Genomic DNA, 14,100 nt, shown 5'->3' on the forward strand with positions numbered 1-14,100 from the left:
ATCGAGTTCAATGGAGATTTGCCGAACAGGATTTATGTTGAGTATGTAACCTACAAGGTCAGACCATTTGAGAGGGGCCCTCTAAGATGTTATTGCTGTCAAGAATATGGACATGCCGCGGCCGTTTGCCGAAGAACAAGGAAATGTGGAAGATGTGGGGAGGAGAAATGTAAAGATGAGTGCACAACAGAGAGGAGCGAGCCGAAATGTATCCACTGCAAAGGGAATCATTATGCAGGGGCATCAGTGTGCCCTAAAAGAAGAAGGGAAGAAAGTGTCAATAAGATTAGAGTTGAAAAGGGAATATCGTACGCAGAGGCAGTAAAGAAAATGGAGGGAGGAAACGAATTAAGGGCGAAAGAAAGACATGAGGAAAGATCAAAGAGAGCAGAGCAAACAATTTGCATGGACAGGAAACAGTTTATGGCGTTTATCGCTATGGTAGTGAATTGTGCAATGGAAATTAAAGGGAAAACAGAAAGAATCAAGATGATTCTAGACGCGGGCAAGAGATTTCTGAAAATAGAGGATATAAGTGGAGAGGACCTGGACAAGCTACTGAGGGAAGGATTTGCTCCAACTCAGGATGCTGGGTCTGGGGACAGAATGGACTGAATATGGAAGAAGACAATGGGGGGGTTTTATAAATGGATGGACTTGAAAAGTACTGCATAAAGTACTGCATAATGACTATTATGACTCCTTAAGTGCAAGGAGTGCACTACATACTCCGGTAAAGTAGGTGGCGGTATACACCTTCCGGTTGTCACCCGCCATTAAACTTAAAGAAGAAGAAGAAGTGCTCCCTGTCCCTGTTCCCTCTGCCTTTGTTTGGAAGCAGCTACGGGAAGCGGGACGGCCGCGGGAATATGTTTATGCTTGCTTTAAAATATCTTCTCATCATTTAGCAATATAGGCCTGTTGCCTGTTTTTAAAAGACGTTTTGTTGAAGTGGACTACCCTTCCATCTTGGTCGTGTGCAGTGCAGCAGCAAGGGTACGCCAGTAATATGTAGAGGGTGATGATGATAGCCTGTGAATGTGTGAATATGAATGCGTAGCCTACTTATTGTGTAGACTGTCACTGCTGCCTACTACTACTATACATCATCATTATGTGTTTTGAACAGTTCGCCGGTGGATTTAATGACGGTGATGCATTTAAAGCTGAATAAACCCACCAAACAAACAGACGAGCGACGGAGCCGTGTATTCCCTGGAGGGACTGGAAAACATCTTCTGGACAGCAGAGCTGTAGCATCATCAACGTGAACGCGCCACGATGTTGAACCCTGTGGTCAAGCTATACAGAATAGGTATGTGTCTAATTAAAGGTTTGTTATACACGAATGTGCATAATGCACTAGGTTACTTTACTGGTTACTTTACATAACATGTGTTTATAAATCTGCTATAGGCCTACTGCAATAATTATTATAACTCACAAATAAGCCTAGGCTACTCATGATGAATTATTTATAATCATAACACATTCTGATTCTGAAGCATTTCATGACTTAAGTATAGGCCTATAAATGATTGTAATCTGCTACACTGTGATTGTCCTACAGTTAAAAGCACTCACAATGTTAGCCCTGGCCTGAATACAGGACGGTCATATACATGACCGTCCTGGTGCCGCCTCAACTTGAGGAGTAGTGGGCAATCGAGCCCTTAACGGTTTGAGCTAGGAACGTCAGATTTAAAAAATAAAGGGCTTACCTAAGCCAACTTTGATAACAATTTGACGCCGCACAACGTTCATTACACGCCGCTACCGGATTGTTGAATAAAAAGCATTTTTGTCCGAAATTATTTTGCTTAACATAGGACTTTTGCCTCTAGTGGACAGTCGCGTCATCGCATCATCTCCGTTCACTACAATGATAGCCTGGGCTGGCTTCCAATTTCGGGCTTTTGATCCGGTCGGGAGCGGAAGGGCTCCTACGTTTTTCTGTAGTCCAAAACGGACTACACTTTGGCCGGAAACAACGACCGGAAACAGTTTTAACAAGGTTTTAACCCGTACTTGCGCATGCGCTAACTACTTGCGCATGCGCTAACTGGGTTGAAACTGTTTCCGGTCGTTGTTTCCGGCCAAAGTGTAGTCCGTTTTGGACTACAGAAAAACGTAGGAGCTCTTCCGCTCCCGACCGGATCAAACGGCCCGTTTAGTAAACGAAGACCAGGCTTTCCCCCAGCGGAAAGCCTGGTGATGCGAGGTTACTACAATGATCAACCGGAGATGACGCGACTGTCCACTAGAGGCGGAAGTCCTATGTTAAGCAAAATAATTTCGGACAAAAATGCTTTTTATTCAACAATCCGGTAGCGGCGTGTAATGAACGTTGTGAGGCGTCAAATTGTTATCAAAGTTGGCTTAGGTAAGCACTTTATTTTTGAAATCTGACGTTCCTAGCTCAAACCGTTAAGGGCTCGATTGCCCACTACTAAAGGTACCAGGACGGTCATACATGACCGTCCTGTATTCAGGGCTATCACAATGTAATCATAACTACCAGTAAGACACCCAGGGGCGTACCCAGGAATGAGGGTCAGGATAGGCGAAATGCCAGCCGAAATGCCAACGAGGTGCCCCCCCCAGCCCCCCCCCCCCCCCCCCCCATCGAGAAGCCCACCCCCCAGGGGAGGGGGGCGCCCATAAAAAACTCATTTTACATTTTAAATACGTTAAAGCGAATAAATAAATAAAAACACTATTCAAGTATATTCAATGTATGGATGTTTATTCTCAAAAAGCACAGCATTACAAACAAGGCAAACATTATGCCCAAATAGTGACACGTTTCAATTTGCGATTACAACACAACTCAATTAGTTCAAAGTAAACATGTGTCCCTTAAAATATGCCTACATGTCTCAAAACAGGAGATGGCGGGACTTGAGCTTGAAAATATCGATAACTTCATCGTAATTCAGACCATCAGTTGCTAAGAATACACTAGCAGACGTCATGAAACCATAAGAGTCGGGTTGGAACCTGGTATTCAACTCATTAAGTTGACAGTCTACGATCTGGTTTAACATGATGCGTAAATCCTTTTCACATTGGACTCTTGATTGTTTTCCCAGGGTAGTGGTAATGATAGCCTACTATCCTTGAATTTAGAGGGAACAAAGCATTTTCGAGCTGTAACTGCATATGATATCTATCCCACTTTACAATAGCATGTTCTATACATAAAGCATTTGTTTCGGTCAGGATGCTTTTATATCCTTTCAAGCTATTTTCATCACACCTAATCGCTGACAGCTGTCTTTTGAGACCATCAATTAAATCTATAGCGTCTGGTACAGTAGTCTTTTTAGACTGCAGGCCATTGGTTGCTGCATCAGAAATAGAAAACAGGTTTTTAAAGAGAACGAGAAGGAAAACAAACTTCCTTGTTTGTATCCTAGTTAACAATGCATTTGCTTCTTCACATGATGGACCTAGATTCGTGACATAATTAGTCAAAAGGTCTAGTATAACGTCATAAAGTTCATGCACTTAAGTAACAGCATTAGCTCTTGAACTCCACCTTGTGTCACAACCACGTTCAAGTTCAAGGGGTCTCTTGTGTGGGCTGCTGGACTCTGGAAAGCAGGCTGCTTCGGTCCCCGCTGCTGTCGGTGAGTTGCTGCCGCTTGAGCCTGGTTCTGTGTCCGGGAAGCAGGCCGCCTCGGCCCATGCTGTCGGTGAGTTGCGTGCGGCGAAGGCGGCTCCAAAGCGGCGGCAGGCAGGTCTTCAGAAGGCGGCTTGCTTTTGCTGGCGGCGGTGAACTGGAGCGTCTTCTGGGTGAACTTCTTCTTAGCTGGTGGTCTCATGTTGGAGTTCAGTCAGTAATGAATCAAGGCTAGTCTGAGAGCCTGTTCTATTACAGTAGCCCACCTTTCAGCCAGGTAGAGGTGATAATGGCCCAAAATCCCCTCCCCTGCCCTGTAACACCATTATAACAAAAGACGCACTGGAACAAAAGGCGAGGAAAAGGCGAGCAGAATTCAATTTACATCCCAATGAACTGGCTGGCTGCCTTCCCCAGCGAGTGGGCAAGGGGGGTTGAGAGACATTCTTTAAATTAGCAGGGCTTTTTGGGTGCTTGGGGGTGCTTTGGGGGCTATATTTAACATTTTCTACAGAATAAATGTAAGGCGACCGCCTTTTCGCCTTAATGAGCCGTCCGCGCCTGAAGACACCTAAGGGTGAAAAGCGACCTCGCCCTTTCGCCATCTGTCTTGGCCATATATGGATTCTGTGGTTCTCCTAACAGGGCATCATACAATCCCTTTTATGCCGATATCTATCTATAAATGCGAGAAGTCTCTGCGTGTCTGTCTGTCTGTCTGTCTGTAATCCACGTATCTCGAGAACCGTTCGTCCCACCGGCTTCAGATTCGGCATGCGCGTTCCCGGCGCGGAGTGAAGTGCTGGGCCTCGACCCGACCCGACGTGTGGTTTTCCCGAACCGGCGCGAAACGTTCGGAATCTCCTTATGCAGGGCTGATTGTTGACATCAGGCTGTTCCGGAGGAAATCGCCGCAAGCGCTGACTCATTGTGACATCACATCATAAAAGGCTCTGAGATCACGTATGCCACATGAGTCAACAAAAAATGCCATGGTTAGGTATTCTGATGTTCCTATATGGGCATAAAAGGACACAGGCAAACATATGGTCAAAACGGCTCTTATGACAACAGGTATAATGGGGTTTGCATTAAAGGGTGGGGCATTCATTCCCTATTTCAAATTTGGCACGCGCGTTCCCCGCCGCAGTTCCGGAACCGGCACTGTGTCTGCATAGATCTCCATTTATGGGCATAAAATGGATGCAGACAGACAGATACGGATATCTCCATATATGAGCATAAATGGACACAGGCAAACAGATGGTCAAAGATCTCCATATATGGGCATAAAATGGACGCAAAAAGACAGATACAGATATCTCCATATATGGGCATAAATGGACACAGGCAAACAGATGGTCAAAACGGGTCCTATGACAACAGGTATAATGGGGTTTGCATTAAAGGGGGAACCAGCACTGTGTCTGCAACACAGTCGGAGGCACAGACAGATACAGAGATCTCCATAACGGGCATAAAGGGACACAGGCAAACAGATACAGAGATCTCCATATATGGGCATGAAATGGATGCAGACAGACAGATACAGATATCTCCATATATGAGCATAAATGGATACAGGCAAACAGATGGTCAATACAGGTCCTACAGAGATCTCCATATATGGGCATAAAATGGACGCAGACAGACAGATAACTCCATATATGGGCATAAATGGACACAGGCAAACAGATGGTCAAAACGGGTCCTACAGAGATCTCCATATATGGACATAAAATGGACGTAGACAGATAGATATCCCCATATATGGGCATACATGGACACACGCAAACAGATGGTCAATACAGATCCTATGACAACAGGTATAATGGGGTTTGCATTAAAGGGCGGGGCATTCATCCCCTATTTACATTGTTCCCGAGTTGCCCAGGGCGCCGACTAGACGCCCTGGTATCCTTAAAGGAGTAGTTCACCCCCAAAATGACTTTCTTTCTATTGATTAGTCACGCCATGGAGAGTAGAGTTCAATAATATTTTTTGGTTTTTGTCGCATTCCTAAGATAAAAATGTGATAACAATAAATTTACCCCCATTCATTCCGGATGGTGACCCGTTTCGAAACGGGTCACCATCCGGAATCAATGGGGGTAAATTTTCTCAAATCAAATTTTTGACTTAGGAATGTGACTAAAACCAAAAAATATTATTGAACTCTACTCTCCATGGCGTGACTAATCAATAGAAAGAAAGTCATTTTGGGGGTGAACTACTCCTTTAATAATGTATTTTTCTGGGAATGACCATATATGGACTTTTATACCCTGATAAATCTTGTAGCTTGTCTGACTGTCAGTACAGGAAGAGATGTCACGTGACATCCTTTTTATGCCCATATATGATTCATTCTGTACCACATCACTGTGACTCACTGACATCACACTGACATCACTTCCTGTACAGCCGGACGGACAATCAGACAGACAAGCGACAGGGTTTTTCAGGGTATAATGCGACCTTTGGTCGCAATAAAAAGCAGTCAGGTGTATGTGTATATAGGGCAGGGCTGTCCAGTGACACAAGAAGATGAAACATGTTTTTTAATGAAAAACTTTGTTACTTATTTACACAGGTGGGACAATGAATATGATACAACCTGAGGATGAATTCACTGGCAGGACAGTCCTGCACTTGGAGAGGACTGGAATCGAAGATGCGTTTGTAGCTCAGATGCTTGTGTCAGCAAGACAGACATTTATCACCTCAGGTAAATGCCATCTAATGTCTCCTCAGTACAGTTGATTGTTCATGTCAGGCAGGGTTGTCCAAACCTTTTTTCAAAGGGGGCCACATATTAAATCACCCAAGGGCCGACTATCTTCTGACGTAATGTAGGCTACGTTCAGTCAGACCAAATAAACTAACGCCGTTAGTTATAACGCTGTTACACCCAACACTGGAAACCACAACACGCCATGTTGTAGTACTCAAAGACTACAATTTGGCCGGAACTATCCACCGGAAACAGTTTTAACCCAAAATAATTCCCCTGTGCTCAAGGACATACTTTTAGGGCCTACCTAATAAACTCCTAGATGCGGAGTAGTTTTGCTTTTGAAAAAATAGTTTGTATATGCATATTTTAGTCCAACTCGTAGCGACTGGCAAGACTATACTAGCATTTTAATAGGGATTGGGGAAACAAACGGAGGGAACCCAATCAAAGCAACGCCGCTTCAAGTGGTTTCCACGTTGGGTGGAAACCAAGCGGCCTGTTGTGAACGAACACCAGGCTTTCCCCCAGAAAGCCTGGTAGGCGAGGTTAAGCAGCAAGTGGTCAGACAGTGTGGTGCCGTTGCCATGTGTGCTAAATATAAGCGATTCTGGGCTTGATTTCCGAAAAGTTGCTTGTATACATTGATAGTTGCTGGTTGCATTTTATTTGTTGTGAGCTTGTATGGATAATTGGAGATCCCTAACAGAATCCTTTTTATGCCCATATTGGAGATCCCTGCTCTGAGTATCTGAGTGATGTCACCTGTTTATGCCCATATATGGAGATCCCTGATCTGAGTATCTGACATCACTGTGATGTCACCAGTGATGTCACAGTGATGTGTCAGGGGAACCACAGTGTCAGGTGTTACCCTGTTAGTGTGACATCACAGTGAAGCCAGAGCGTGATGTCAGAGCAGCAAACCCATTCTGTTAAGAGTGGTTCCCCTGACATCACAGTGACATCAGAGCATGATGTCAGAGCGACAAACCCATAGACCGTAAAAACGTGTACACGTCCAGACGTACGGACACGGACAAGCTGTGACGGTTCTCATAGTAAAACTGCGACCTACCGTCGCAACAATAATCATGACACATTCTAAAGGCTCAATCCCACTGGGCCAGATAACAGTTAAAAAAATCTCTTTCTCCAGATATTTTTCCATTCAAAGTGGATGGTAGATACAGATAAAAAGAATATCTACCACAGATATTTACCACAGATACTTTTATCTGAGGCAAATATTTTTTTTATCTGTATCTACCATCCACTTTGAATGGAAACATATCTGGAGAAAGAGTTTTTTTTATCTGTTCTCTGGCCCAGTGGGAATGGGCCTTTAAGCATGTCATGAGAATCAAGTATAAATGATTGTGTAGCCTACTCATGATGCAATCATAACACATAAAACCGATTATAATGACATGTAAGGTCAAGTATGATTGTACTACCCTTGTCACTCACTGCCTTTTTGTTTTGGTCAGGATCCTAGTGCTACATAATTCTCATAGTGTACTGTAATACATCCAAATTGTTATAATGCATGCAGAGTTATTATAAATCACTATAAGTAGCCATTGGGTGATTTTAAATAATTTAAAAACATGAAATACATTTTAACAACAATGCAGGCAGTGATGAACAGTGATATCCCAGTGATAAGTGCAATAGAGAACATAATAAACATGCTATATAAATGCACCAATGACAATGACGATTGATTCTGATTCTGATGGGTATGTGCCAGGCAGCATAACCCTAATGCTAAGAGTATCCTAACATTATATTTCTACTGTACCTCCTGACAATGACACTCAGACAGGCAAGCTGAAAGTGCATCTAAAACATATGTGACATAACTAGGGATGGGACGATAATCGCTAGTATTGTTTATCATGATAAAAAACACTCAAATAACCGTATTGTAGAGATTTAATTTATCATGAAATCTTCCTCCGTCATACACTGGGATCATTTCACCTTTTATTTGCTGAGCTGCATATCTGGTACCATTTAAAACCCTCTATAATAGGTAAAATGGATCTGTAAATATACATATATACTTGATACAGTCTTTTTCCAATATCTGCCAAATCTCTTTGCCAAAAAATAGCCGATCTACAAGCTTGTAGATCTGCTATTTCTTTGGCAAATATTCTGCCCCAGGATAGTGGATGGGGATATTTTGATTATCGCGATAATATTGTTAATCGCAATAATCGTTTTCATATCGTCCCATCCCTAAACATAATTTATTATTTTCCTTCATTTCAGACCAGTCTGTACAGTCCAGCCTGCAGGTGAAGATGAGTCCTCCAGCTCCAGTGAGGACCTTTTCTATTAAGCAGGAACCTGAAGACTACAAGGACCTCAGTAAGTTTCATGCTTTCTCTTTCTTTTATTCCTTCCTGTTGTCACCCTATCGTCTTTAAACAATAGGGTTATTATGGGAAAAAGTATCACAATAATGATGATATCATGATGATAGAGATTTGGGGGAACATAAGTGGTCATTGGGTGATTTTAAATAATGTAAAAAAGATCAAATACATGCAGGCAGTGACATGTAAACATATATTTGACAACGTTATACTTAAAAAAAAGAGCTTTGGACACGCAATGCGACGTGTTGTAAGCTGCTGGTATATCTGCTATTTTGCTATTTTTGAAAATGTTTTAAAATAAATGAAATTTTTTCAGCATGGAAATGATTATGACAAAATAATTGCGATTATATCAAATAACAAAATAAATTATGTAATAATTGTGTCAAAAAGTGTGTGTGCCAAGTGTGGTGTGGATTGGATATTGTTCCCTCTTGTTTGACAACCTTCATCTACAACCCATAACTTATTCTGTTCCTTCATTTCAGACCAGTCTCTACAGTCCAGCCTGCAGGTGAAGATGAATCTTCCAGCTCCAGCCAGGACCCTTTCTATTAAACAGGAACCTGAAGACTACAAGGAAGACTACGAGGACCTCGGTAAGTTTCACGCCGTTTCATTATTACTTTATTTATTGCAATCCTTACCCTGCCTCTTTGTGGCTGTACAGCCACCAAGAAATAAGATCTGCTTAAAACCCAACAGATAAGAGTTTAGACATACGACAGTATACTTTGTAACAAATCGTTGTGGACTCACTCTTGTGCACAAACACAAAACTGGAGCAGGGGTGGAGACAGTGTCATAGGCGTGCGTCTGGAGGTTTAGTGGTGTCTAAGTGGTGGCACCTGCTGGGTTTAGTCACTGGGGGGTTTTCTGTTGTTTTGTTTAGTTTTTTCTGGGATACATTTGACACATTTCATGTTTTTCCTCTGTTCAAGGTGAAGCCATGGACAGAGAACTGCTCCTGCAACAGATCCTCCTAATATTTAAAGAGGAAAGTGATGAGGAGGATTTCCTGGGATTCCCTGCCTCAGGTATGGATGAAGATAGTAGTATTACAAAGAAAATGGAAAGATGGAAGAAAGAGCCTTATTCTAGTATTCGTACTCCGTATTCTGGGGGGACAAGGCTGCTTTAGCCATGCCCTTTAGTTCTAGAGCAGTGCCAGAGGAAATGAGAGATATGCCAAGCACATAGCTAAAAAGCATTGCAGATAAATAAGCGGGGTGCATTTAGTGATTTAAAAAACAATAAAAGGACATTAAAATCAATTCTAAAACTAACAGCCTATGGCAGCCTATGGAGGGACTTTAAAATGAGGGAAATGTGTGCTCTCCGTCCGGTCTTTATAAGCATGCGTGCTGCTTTTTTTCTTTTTTGCTTTTTAATAAAATTATAAAATTTGTTATACTAGTCCTTACCCGTTTGAAGGTATGTGCTTCAAATTATGTGCAGAGTGCAGGTGATGGGGTGTGTCTAACAGTTTTCTGAAAAACATAATATATCAGTGGTTCCAACTTTGTCATGTCAAGTAACCCCAAAAAGATATGTTTGGCCGCAGACCCCCATCTCAATCTATTCTTTTTTTTCTTCCAGGGACCCCCAGAAGCAAAGATTTTGGTTAAAAATGTTGCCTCATGCTAGTTGCAGAATAGATGCCTCGTGCTAGATGCAGAATTAGATATGCCTCATGCTAGATGCAGAAAAGATAAGATGATAAAAATGCTAATATACAGCATGCGATTTGTGAAAGTGACAAACAGGCTTCGCAGTTATGTCAGGTCTGTTCATATGCTAATGGTCATGCGGATTCAGATCAATTGCTCCAGCCACCGTGGAGATGCAGTCGGACAGACAGACAGAGATTCCGAAAATGATATGTTTGATAGTTCAACCGCGGTCTCATGCTAAAAAAGAAAGAAACAGGGATTATTTGTAAATTACGTCAGACTTTGTGCTCTATTGCGTAGTAAACAAATATAATGTTTTACAAATTACAATACAACTACATGTTATTTATGTTTGAATAATCTGTTGTTTTCTATCACAGATACCTTCAACACAAAGTCTCTCCCAGAAAAACCCTACAGCTGTGGCCTGTGCGGGAAAAGCTTCACCCAAAAGTCTTATATTAAGATACACCAGAGACTTCACACTGGAGAGAAGCCATACCGCTGTGACCAATGTGGGAAACGCTTCACCCAAGGGCAGCATCTTAGGAAACACCAGAAAATGCATTCTAAAGGGAAGCCTTACTGTTGTGGCCAGTGTAGGAAAAGCTTCATCAGTGAGTATCAACTAGAAACACATCAGAGAAGTCACACTATAAAAAAACCTTACTGTTGTGGCCAGTGTGGGAAAAGCTACCAACTATTCTCTAACCTTAAGAAACACAAGAAGATACATTCTGAAGAGTGCAGTAAAAGCTTCACTACAAAGTATCTCTTAGAAAAACATCAGAGAAATCACACTGGAGAAAAACCTTACTGCTGTGACCACTGTGGGAAATGCTACAAGCTAGTGTCTAACCTTAAGAAACACAAGAAGATACATTCTGAATTAAAGCCGTTGTGCTGTGGCCAGTGTGGGAAAAGCTTCACCACAAAGCATGATCTTGAGAAACACCAGAGAATTCACGCCGGAGCAAAGCCTTACTGCTGTGACAAATGTGGCAAAAGTTTCAAACACGTTTCTACCCTTAAGACGCACCAAAAAATACATTCTGATGTGAAGCCTTACTGCTGTGAAGAATGTGGGCAGAGCTTTCTTCATAAACAAAGTTTAAAGAAACATCAGTACAGCCATACTGGAGAGAAGCCTTTTGACTGTGAACTGTGTGGGAAGAGTTTAGCGAGCTCACACTCATTGGCGCTTCATATGCGCCTCCATACTGGAGAGAAACCTTATGACTGTAAACATTGTAAAAAGCGTTTTCGTCAACAGTCAAATTTAACAAGGCATCAGCGCGTCCATACTGGAGAGAAGCCTTACTGCTGTGGCCAGTGTGGGAATAGTTTTGCGGACAGAAATATATTGAATATCCATCTGCGCTTGCATACTGGAGAGAAACCTTATAAGTGTGACCAATGTGGCAAGAGTTTTCGTCAACCGTCAAATCTAAAGGTTCATCAGCGCATCCATACTGGAGAAAAGCCTTACTGCTGTGGCCAGTGTGGAACCAGGTTTACTCACTCTTATTCATTAGATCTTCATCTGCTCCTCCATGCTGGAGAGAAGCCTTTCCACTGTGAACTGTGTGGCAAGAGCTTTCGTTCTTCAAGTAAATTGCATTTTCATAAGCGCGTCCATACTGGGGAGAAGCCTTATTGCTGTGACCAGTGTGGAAAACGCTTCACCAAACGTTGTAAACTTAAGGAACACCAGAAAATACACACTGGTTTGACGCCTTACTGCTGCGAAGAATGTGGGAAGTGCTTTCGTCATTCAAGTGCATTAAAGTATCACAATCGCATCCATACTGGAGAGAAGCCTGAACAATGTGAACAATGTGGGAAGAACTTTCGTCACGCAAGCCAATTAAAGAGTCATCAGCGCATCCATACCGGAGAGAAGCCTTACTACTGTGACCAGTGCGAGATAAGCTTTAGACACTATTGTGGTCTAAAGTCACACCAGAAATGTAAGCATTCTGTAGAGAAACCTTACCGCTGTGACCAGTGTCCGAAAAGCTTCAAATTACCTTCTATTCTCAAAATACACAAGAGAATCCACACTGGAGAGAAGCCTTACTGCTGTGAACAATGTGGGAAGAGTTTTATTCAGTCTCATCATTTAAAATGTCATAAGTGCATCCAGATTGAAGAGCACACAGCAGGGACGTGCAGTGAACACAATATTTTAAAACCCCATACACCAGGATCTGAGCTAGGTCCCAGCTCAGACAGGATTAACACAGGATTGTGTTGATCGTGTCCCAAACGAAATAAAATAAGATCATGTTTGTCCCAGAGGTGAAGTGGGCCTTTAATCTACCAACCATGATGGAATGGAAATAATAGCACATTGTGCTTTTATAACTGGCTCCTATCTTTGCCATTAATTCTGACAATGCACCCTATGTATGTTTGCATACTGTATACGATATGAGCTATACTCATCAACAGAAATATCTGACCTGCTTGTATATCTGACCTGCTTGTATATGTGTATATATTTCACTCAACTCATCTGGAATATTTGTCTTTCTTTCTATCTCTATTCTTCCCTTTCTTGAAAAATAAAATGATGTGAGCTTGGCTTGTATGAAACATAATTTCACTATGTTATACATATAAGCCTGTTATATGACAACAAGACTACTTAAGATCTGTGTTTGACTCGTTTTCAGAAGCTTATGCCTTAAAACTTGAAGCTAACTCCACTAGATTTTAAACATGTAAAATGTACAGTGACTGCACTACATTTCTAGAAATGGGACTCGATCTTAAATAATTCATTATGAATCAACCACTTTTTCTAAAATAGTTCATCTACAACCTCACCACGTGTTGCATCAACACATTTGATCTTGTAAATCAGCTATTAAATCAGCTTTTAAATACATAAGTGTTTTGTTTTAAAGAATGCACTTTTGGAAAAGGAAGTAGTCCAGCACATTTTTCTTTTAAGTTGAGTAACTAATTACTTGAAAAGGTACAGTGGGGATCTGAAACGAGTTTTACTCTATATTGCAAACTTTGCAAACACATTAAATCACTCCACAGCAACTCAGGTCCATTTGAATGACAATAGAGGTTGTATGTGTTAAACTAAAAATAAAACAGCTACCATCCATTCCCTTTGCATTATGTCAAATACAGATAGGCCTACAGTATGGTACTGGGAATTCTTTCATCTCCCTATACATTGCAAACCTGACATCACAGAAATGCACAAAATAATTCTTTATGAAATATCAGCTGCCATGTTTTGGATTGAAGCTAAGAAATGATATAGATTGAATTGAGGTGCCCACTAGATGGCAGTATTAAACCACTAAAGGCAACCTGTTGAACTTGAAAATAACTGCAAGCCAACGTTTTTTTTTTTTTTTTTGCCAATAGATAGATAGATATTTTAGTTTTTAATAGATTTGTGCATATTTGTCATTTAAAAAATAGATATAACTCAAAATATAAGATGGAATATGGAGATATAAGGTGTGTGTACTATAGTGAAGACCACACAACATGATCCACCAGAAGTCACTGTGTGTGTGTGTGTGTGTGTGTGTGTGTGTGTGTGTGTGTGTGTGTGTGTGTGTGTGTGTGTGTGTGTGTGTGTGTGTTGTGTTGTGTTGTGTTGTGTTGTGAAGCAGATGGACAGCATGGCAGAGGCGTTCCTTCATA

Source organism: Nannobrachium achirus, assembly GCF_963921795.1.
Source record: "Nannobrachium achirus genome assembly, chromosome: 4".
NCBI lineage: Eukaryota > Metazoa > Chordata > Actinopteri > Myctophiformes > Myctophidae > Nannobrachium > Nannobrachium achirus.